Genomic DNA, 9,786 nt, shown 5'->3' on the forward strand with positions numbered 1-9,786 from the left:
TAAGAAGTAAAGCCATGGTGTTATGTTGAGCTGTAGGGGACTCAGGTCAACAATTTCTGACATTGCCAGTCAAGCGGAAGACCCAATACTATTATGAGCTACTGGACTCTTTTAGAATATTTTGCTGAGTTAACATACCTATAATATTCAAATAATGGAACTTAACAAAAAAAGGGGATACAGATGAATGTCCATTTTGTATTCAAAATCGTTAGGATAGATATGTAGCTACATTCTCCTAATGAATAGAGGGATTTGTTCTAATGGTGTTTTTAAATAGGATGTCATGTCCCATCTTGTACAGTAATTAACCACTAGGAAGAATGTATGCAATGTGTTAATTATTGAATCTGTCCTACCAATTTGTTTTGAAACTGTCTCATAGCTATTTGTTTCTCAATAAAATTGTGGAAAAATAAATACACATGTACTGCTTGTCATGACATACCAATTATGGCCAGACTATGTCTCCTGTAAATTTTTTTAAAAGATGTTCCATCTTATGCCTAAGATGTTTGATATTCAGACAGATAATTAGGTTAAACCCACTTGCATATGTTGTAGCGCAATAATAATCTTCTCTTCTGGAAGGTTAACAACCTAATTTTGCAGACCAAAAGTTAGAGAAAAAGAAGGGCTACAAGGGCAACCAACATTTTGTCCCTAGTCTTTCAAGGTTGGTGAGGATTCAAGACACAGGAAAATGTGTACTGTAACATCATGTAACTCAGTTGTGCCCCAAATTTTCTGATCAAGGAGATTATTGTGCCACAGAGGAATGTGATCAATGATGTAGTGTCTACCTAAAAAGAGTCACATGGAGAGTAAACATTCTCTCAGGCTTTCTCAGAGAGCAAATTGGTCAAGCAATGGCCATGACTCGTCCACATGGCTGACACTGACAAAGGATCTACAAGGTGTGGTACAGGGTTTTGGGATAAGTCCTGAGGGGACTTGACTGATTATGTGAGATACAAAAGTTACATTTTTGTTGTATAGGTCTTGCTTTATCTTCATCTTAATCATCCAGCAGAAAAGTGTAGAAACGAGGTATGAAAAGTGAAGCCATGTTAATATGCTGAGGTGTAGAAGGCTCAAGTCATCAGATTCGAACATTGCAAGTCCTGTGGATAACCCACTACTATTGTGGCTACTGGACTATATTGGAATATTTTGCTGAATTCATGCACCCACAATATTAGGACGGTAATGGAATACCCATCTCTGATCAAATTGAACAATAATAGGTGATATAAATGAAGGACTATTTTGTATCTGTATATACAAAATAGTTAGGATAGATAAATAGCTACTTTCTCTTAATTCAAGAAGAAAGATCTGTACTAATTGTGTTTAGACAGGATATCATGTCTGCATCTCGTGTTATAAATGACTACTACAAAGACCACAAAATGCAATGTATTAATTGTTGTAACTCTCCTACCAACCTGTTTTGAACCTGTCACATTGCAATTTTTTGTCAATAAAATTAATAAAAAAATTAAGACATTAACTTCATATGCCTTTCCATTTTCCTTATTTAAAATTCCCCTACATTTCTCTGAACCTCCTTCATTTTAATGGTTAAAGTGGTTCCTAATAATGAAGCTATTTTTAAATCTCAGCTATTGTTTCATATCATGTGAAAGGACTCAATAATCATCCTATACAAGAAATCCAAAGTTGCTTAAGGAGAAAAGAGGTAAAAACTAAGATATATTAAAGAGCAAAGTGGTTATTCACATTACAGACTACAGTTGAACAGAAGAGATGTTAAAAGGTAGGGATGAGTTTGTGTTTGGTTTAAGGCAATAGAAACTGAAAAGCAAAAGTTTATTATACCCAATATTCTCAAAAAAAACTGCTTTAACACTTTTCTACTGTTTCACTGCCACACTATCTTAAGATTATCTTATTTTAATTAATGTCAACAGGCTCTGAAATAGCCTTATGAAAAGCCACTCATGAAATGAGCACAAAAAGAAACAATTTCTAATACCTAGTGTGTACTCAAAAAAAAAAAAAAGCCAAATAGGTTATTTTAGTTCAATTTGTTTTTCTGAATTTGGTACTTACTGTTGTGATTTCCCACATAGGAATGCTTTCATTGTGTCTCTTAAGTTCCAGTTAGAGAACTTCCCACTCATGCCACCACATCTCAGAATGCCACAGTGAGTCAATCGAGTGCAATTGGGCAAGAAAAATAGGGAACAGCTGTTACAATTAGAAAAGAAGAAATGTATTCTTCATGGATGTTGTGCATTCAAAGTAGAAATATTTAAGGTGATAATAATGAGAAATATTTAAATGATCGAATTTACAGGATAAAAATCAACATACAAAGTTCAGTTGTGGTTTTACGTACTAACAATGAATAAGATGGACTAGAAACAAAAAAAAAAAATCACTCTCATTAAAAAGTATAAGAAATAACATTACTTAGTAAATCACCAAAAAACAATGTAATTGTATATACATAGGTTCATAAAATTTTTGAAAAAATGGAATAGTAGACAAAGAATTAATGGGTGTCACATGTTTGTTAAAAGATATAGTAATGTCAATACTTAACATGAAAGGTTATGCTTTAGGATATTATTGTGAAACTCATGCATGTCTTTTAATTGTGGATGAAAAGGAGCATGATATAGATAGAACAATGGGCACAAGAGCTCTGAAGTGAGTCCTACACATGAATCAGCATAACATACTCCATCCAATAAAACCAGCACTGTAGTAGGGTGAGTTAAGAGGGCTACAAGTTTTGACAACCGCCTAGGAAACTTAGTGACTGTCCGTTTCTTGTTTCTAACATAAAATATTCAACACCCAATTTTAATGTAGGAATGGGGATTTTTATCACAGTTTGTAGAGGGTTCACCACATAGTCAACTGGTTCCAAAACAAGTGGCCATGGTAGATGGGCACCATAGAACAGAAACAGCCCATGGTGTGGCAGAGCAGAAAAAAGGCAGCAAACAGACAGCAGCCTTCTGTCTACCCATTTATATTCCATACAGGCTGCATGTCTATTGTTTGGTGTCACCTACACCTAGGGTGGTCTCCTGTTGTCCATGCCCTTAATCTCAGTACCAGACACTTAATCTGTATTTTCGCACTGTAATCCAGACAACCTTCAAAACTCATTTTTGTGTGAATGAAACTTTAGGAGGACATCTAGATACAAAATATAAAAGTGACTTAGGGATTGTGATCCATGGTAAAATGTAAATAAGGGCAATTGATATATCTAAAGGTGAAGGCCCTCAGTTCCTACTCAAAATAAATGGAACTCAAATGATCGTTAGTCCATAAAATATCAGTCTTGTGTGTTGCAATGTCCTTATGTCATCCTGCAGAATCTCAAGATTCCCATCAGTGTATTGCCTATGCATGGAAAATTAAATTAGTTTGCTCATCTATGAACTAGGCAGCCTACTTGCTTTCATTGCCAACACCCTGTAATATACGGAGGATATGGTGACAAACATGAGGTGTTGTAGGTTCAGGGTCTCAGCCTGAAGTCAAAATGTCCCTCTACACTAAAATTAGAATGGGCTTAATTTACCACTGATTTTTATTTTACTTTTATTTTATAGAGAAAAAAATAACAAGAATAAAGACAAAAAGCAAGCAACATAGAACAATAAAAATGGGGTAGAATTTCAAAACAAGAACAGAAAATTAATAGTGGTTGTTATATTACCTATTGCTATTATCAAATTCGTTGCTCAGATGACCAGATACAGGCTTGCAAGATTGATCAAGAAATTAAACATTAAATGGGTATGATAGGGTTCACATAAAAATTTAAGTTTCTTTGAGGTCATAATATTAAGGGAAATAAATAAGAGATAAAAGCTTGTATGATGCATGATTTATTTTAAATGATAAAACTAAGATATACATGAAGATCAAAATATAATATAGTGGGAAGAAAAGGATAGATTTTTCTAAAAGAAGGGGATTAAGATATAGAGCAAGCAAGTGAGGAGAGGAAAGTAGGTGAAAAAGGAATTAGGTTATGTTATGTACATATATCAGCCCAGGTGTTAATATATTCCCATATAAATTTAGATTTGTGTAAAATGCTTTTATTTTTGGGGGGGAGAGGTCTCTTGGCCCATTTGGCCTAAAACTCATGACCACCTTTTTCCCTCAGAATCCTGACAAACTTTGTACCCCTCTAAATGACATTGTAGAACTTTAACACACTCACATTACCAGGTAAACAGTATCAGATTTAGTTAGAAATGTTTTACATAAACTTGTGCAAACCACACTCAATACAAGAAATTGAATACATTTTTTCATAACATTTTCCTTTAAATGAATGTATTTTAAAATTGTGGTTTAGAGGCCTGGCCAAAGAGCTCAGTGGATTAAAGTGCCTGCAAGCAGGCACAGGGCCCACGGGTTCAATCCCCAGCCCTGCCATGCCAGTCCCACCCCTGGGGCATGCTGAGAAAGCAATTGAGACTGGGCATGGTAGCGCACACCTATAATCCCAGATCTTGGGAGGTTGTAAACAGAAGAATCACTATGAGTCCAATCTAGTAATGAAACCCTGAACACCCTGTAGACCCTTCCCTAAAAAAATAAAATAAGAAAATTGTGGTTTAAAAGCACAAAATTTCCAATCATATGGATTTATAGCTAGGTATGGTGGTACATGACTGTAATTCCAGCACTTGGGAAGCTAAGGCAGAAAGATCACCATGAGCTCAAGGCCAGTTTGGGCTACATATTGAGGTCAAGGCCAGTCTGAGAGATACTGTTTCATAAAACTAAATGATGCAGCAGACCAGGCCATCAATATGTCAGTGGCATGGAGGACCAGCTTGGCAAGGCACTATTTCTGAAGGGCCCCTGCAGAGCTAGCAGTTGGTGAGTGAGGTGAGCTGGTGCTGTGTTCTGGCACACAGACACTCAGACACACAGAATAGAAGTAAGTGGGTGGAGCTGCCTTTATATATCAAATGGTGGGGGATGAACCCCAGCAGCAAAACAATGCTGAGTCACTTCACTGTCAAAGTCTTGGAGTGGAGTGAAGGAATATGCACTGAGACACAGTAGACTGCCAGGCTGTTGGGAGACTGTAGGAAATGTTCTCAGAGGTTGTAGTTAGGACCACCTGACTCTGCTCCAGTGACCACTAAATCCCAGTCTTAGCCCTAAATATAAGGGACTGGTAGCATGTTTCTGGTCAAAGACCAACAGATTATATTTGGCTCAGTAGCACCACCCATGTAAGAGAACTACGTAAGTTTGGTGGATTTACACAGCACATTTCTAGGATCTGACTTGGACACTACTACAGAACCTAGAACACCAGAGGAATTTTATTATTTTTCTTTATCATTGACACCTAGCTGGCCTTACTTATTTATTTAAGTTGCAGCATGGATGGGCCAGGCACAGATATTTGGACAGGAAAATCAGGAAGTGTTTCTTAGTTTCAGCCTAGGAGCACCACCTGTTGGTGTGCTCATAACCTCTGATGTATGATCTTTCTGTGTACAGTTAAGTTTTGAGTGACAAGAACAAACATTTGGAGGTTACACTTTCATTATGTATAACAATTTTGTGTCAAGCAATCTTCAATAGGGGTCAATAATCTTTCTAGTTAAGCTAACACATTCTGAAATTGGAAGCAGGACTTGCAAGAGTGGTCAAATACACAAAGGTCCCAGACACTCCTGCCTATACCCAGGACACTAATTGCCCCACCACAACCTCTCACTAATTAGGATAAAGAATCTGAATAAAATATTTTATCATTTCTACATCTCCAAATCTGTAGGGGTATGGTTGTCATGAATGGTTCTCATTTTGATGGAAGTGAAAAATAAAAGACTACTAGAGTTGTTCTATGAGATGTGTGATCATGAAGTTATGCTGATAGCACAGTTTGAAAGAGAAGAAACAGAAAGAAGGGGGTGAGAAGGGCTGAAAAGAGGAGAGGAAAAAGGAGAAGGTATGGGAAAGGATTTGATAGAGTTTGTTCTATCTAAATGCAGAATATTATAAGTAGTTTGCAGACAGGCAGTGAGAGGTTATCAAAGGCTATACTTGCACATGCAGAAGGGCTGCTGCCAACTACAGGCTGTTGGGCCTTGGGAACAGCAAAAACTTATCATATCCATAATAACTTTTGCAGCCATGCCAAGGGAGGCCTTCCTCAGGCATGCCTTGTCAAGGTAAGGAAGCACATTTGTGATAAAGTTGTACATAAAATCTTCCTACACTGTAGAAATACACTGTGAACACATGAAAGTAGACTATTTAAAATGCTTTCTCATCCTTTTTAGAATTGTTCCAAAATAGATGATCCAAGGTACCACCTAGAGAAAGACACAATCTTTGCTTCCAGGAACCTGTGTGAAATCCCTGTCCGAGGTCATTGGCTGCTGGTCTACCAGAAAACACAGGTACAACCTGCCAGGTATTCCACTGAGCAGACCTGTTTCCTTGGTCAAAAGTCTTCCTACATAGACCTGGCTACTCTTCACTGGAAAGATAGAGTTCTCAGGGGACAGCTTAGGTCATGTAAAGCTGAGGTTCCAAAAATTATTAACACAGAGCACCAATTTGTGACTTGGAATATAAAAATTGCCCCAGAAGTGGTCCATCTTCTAGCCCCATGCCAGCCAACTTTGTGTATCCGACTACATCTGGACAATATTTTCAGAATAACAGCAGCATAGCACACATGTCCTTTCCCACTGTCTTCCCAGCCTAAAAAGGAGTAGGAAACCAGCAAAAAAAAAAAAAAAAAGCATAGGGTCCTTTATCACTACTTACTATTTCCAGGACAACAACCAAATGGCTAGGGTCATCATCTGCAGTTTCTACAGTTACCTTGGCATTAACAAGAGAATCACCCACTAGCACCCAAGGACCAGAGACTTAGCACAAGAGATTGCCTACTTCCTGTTGTAGCAACAACATCACAGAGAAGTTCTATGCTCCCAGCTGCAGCCTGTATCTCTCAAAATGATTATTAGAGTTGGCAAGTAGCTCAGTGGACTAAGCACCTGCTTTGGCAAGCTCAGGGACCAGGGTTTGATTGTCAGTCCTACATGCAGTGCCAGCCCACCCTGGGGCACACTGAGCCATAAAATGAGTCCAGGCATGGTGGCATACTTGTAATCCCAGTGCTGGGTAGGCTGAAAACAGGAGGACCTCTATGAGTCTGAGATGCATAGTTAAACCCTGTACCAAATACATTAAAAAGAAAGAAAAAAAACAACCCACAAAATGATGGTCAGCTGGTCTCCAGTGCCTCCGGGATGGGAAATACAGCAAGTTCTATAGCAGGTGTTGCTTCACTGAATTTCAGATGTTCACAATTGCCAGAGTTACAAAAAGGAGCACTTTTGAGACTGGGCGTGGAGGCATGCACCTATAATCCCAGCACTTGGGAGGCTGAAAACAGGAGAATCACTATGAGTTGGATCTACATAGTGAGACCTTGTAGACCTTGTACTAAATACCAAAAAAAAGCACTTTTATGCCTACACCATAGTATGCCTTATTGTTCCTTTTTGCAGAGGTAATGACTACAGGAATATATGGAGTCAGATCAGTGAGAGTCCACATAATTGTGATTTTTCACTTTCTGGCTCACCTTGGCTCATGCATCATCAGTTTCTACCAAAGGAGTCCCTTTGTTGCTAATTTTGTTTCTTTATGTCCTGCTTGTGTATAGATTTAAGGTTTTAATATTCTCCTTTTACTGATTGAAACCATCATGAGCTTTTCCTTTAAAAATCACATAATGCTTTAAAAAGCTGTCTTACAGTAAAGAATTTTTTTTTTAAGATTTGGTATTCAGGTTTAAAGCCCCGATCACCCACTGCAATTCACTCACACCTCTTCTTACTGTGGAATGGGACCTCCATGCTCCACTTGGGCTTCCTTGAGCTTGCCATCTTGCTGCCCCACTCAGCCTCCTGCATGGCTGGAGCTGCATCCATGGCCTGCTCGACCGGCTAAAGAATAGTGTGTTCTGCCAAATATCTACTGATTGAAGGCACATGTATCCTGCTTGTGCATTGTTGGATTACATTGTTTTCATATTTTGATTAAGATTATTGTTACTGTGTTCAGGAATGACAAGTCACACTCAGTTTGTTTCTGAGATTATCTTTAGGCATCTAGGATCTGCAAAATGTTCTTATCTCAATAAGATTTGGTTTTGTTGCTTTAGTATTGTGCAAAATGATATTTCTTCGTTATTTAAAAAGTTTGCAGTGAATAGGTCTGACAATTTCTCTATAGAAAATTGTACGAATATGCATTCTTTTTTTTCAATAATTACAAGGCAACTGTTTTTCCTTGAGTCATTTTTAGATGTTACATTTCTCCAAGAAGTTGTTCATTTCAGAAAAGAGTTCACATTTCCGGGCATCACATCAGAGGTGCCCACAACTCACAGCTGGAGCACATGCAGCAAGGAGTTGCTTTGTATTTGCATCATTTAGGACAGTCCTGGCACTGAAGTTCCTTCTGAAAGCCAACTGCAGTGCCGGTGCCAAGCTTCTGCTAGCTGGGCTCTGAGAGGCCACCCAAAGGCTTGACCCAGCGTCCATCAGCTGTTGTTGCCTGGTTCCCATGGAGTTCAGCCACAGACATCTTCAGGCTCCTGGAAGCTCTAGGACTCAACCCCAACAAGAAGTACTCACAGGGAAGCTAGAGGAGGTTTGGCAGCCAGTAAGTGTTCACAGACAAAGGCCACAGATTTTAGGGGTTTTCTCTGATTTTAGGGGTTATCTGAGAGAGAGATAGCTTATTTACATTACAGAAAAAATCAGGACAACACATACTCTTTCACATATATCCACACACAATCAAATATATCTGAGACACATGTTCTTCTCTGGAAAGATCACTACAAAACAAGGCAATCTGCCTAGATCTCTCGTTTTATTCTTCGTCTACAGTGCTGTGTTGTATAGTCCAAGCTCTCTGAAGTCTGGCCAGTGTGAAACATTCTCCCTTTAGATAAACTGTGGATGCCCTCATTGTGTCATCTGAACTCCAAGCACCCTCTATTTTGCTTCTGCCTGAGCTTCTGTGGCTGCTGGGCCATTTGCTTGTGATACAGGTGACAGCCACATAGATGGAAGCAATGCGAAGTGGTCTCACCACTGTAAGAAGTACTGAAACCTACAGGACAAAGAACAACATAGAAAACAAGATTGATGTTCAATTATTTGTCCAATCTTGCATACTATATCTGTTAATCTGAGCAACAGATTTGACAATAAAAATAGACAAAAATACATAATAGAACAAGCCATTGTTAATTTGTTATTTTTGTTTTGAAACTCTGCACCATAGTGTTATGTTATTCTGTTTCTGTCTTTGTTTTTACTATTTGTTCTTGCTTTTGTTTTTATTCTTTAAAATAAAATAACTTAAAAAAAAACAAAAACACAGTTGTCCTTTTTCACCCTGTTGTGCAGTAGACTGTGAGCACCATCATACCTGCAGATGGCACCAGCATCCTGCTGAATGCTCACACTGTGCACACAGAGGCCATTGTCATGCTCAGGACAAGATATGTGGCATTCTGTGGCACTGTGCTAGCATTGTCTGGACCACTTCTGTGCAGGAGCTTTGGATGCTGTACGCCCTGAGCCATCCGTTCTTGCAGAACACCCAGCTTCAGACTTAGGACTTTTAGCTGCATTATCTTGACATTGATCCAAAGACTTGACTGCACCTATCCACTATCTCTTGACAGGATGCTTCTCATAAGGCTTCCCACAAAAGCACAGA

The sequence above is a fragment of the Octodon degus genome, unplaced genomic scaffold, assembly GCF_000260255.1.
Source record: "Octodon degus isolate 3935 unplaced genomic scaffold, OctDeg1.0 scaffold00330, whole genome shotgun sequence".
Classification (NCBI taxonomy): domain Eukaryota; kingdom Metazoa; phylum Chordata; class Mammalia; order Rodentia; family Octodontidae; genus Octodon; species Octodon degus.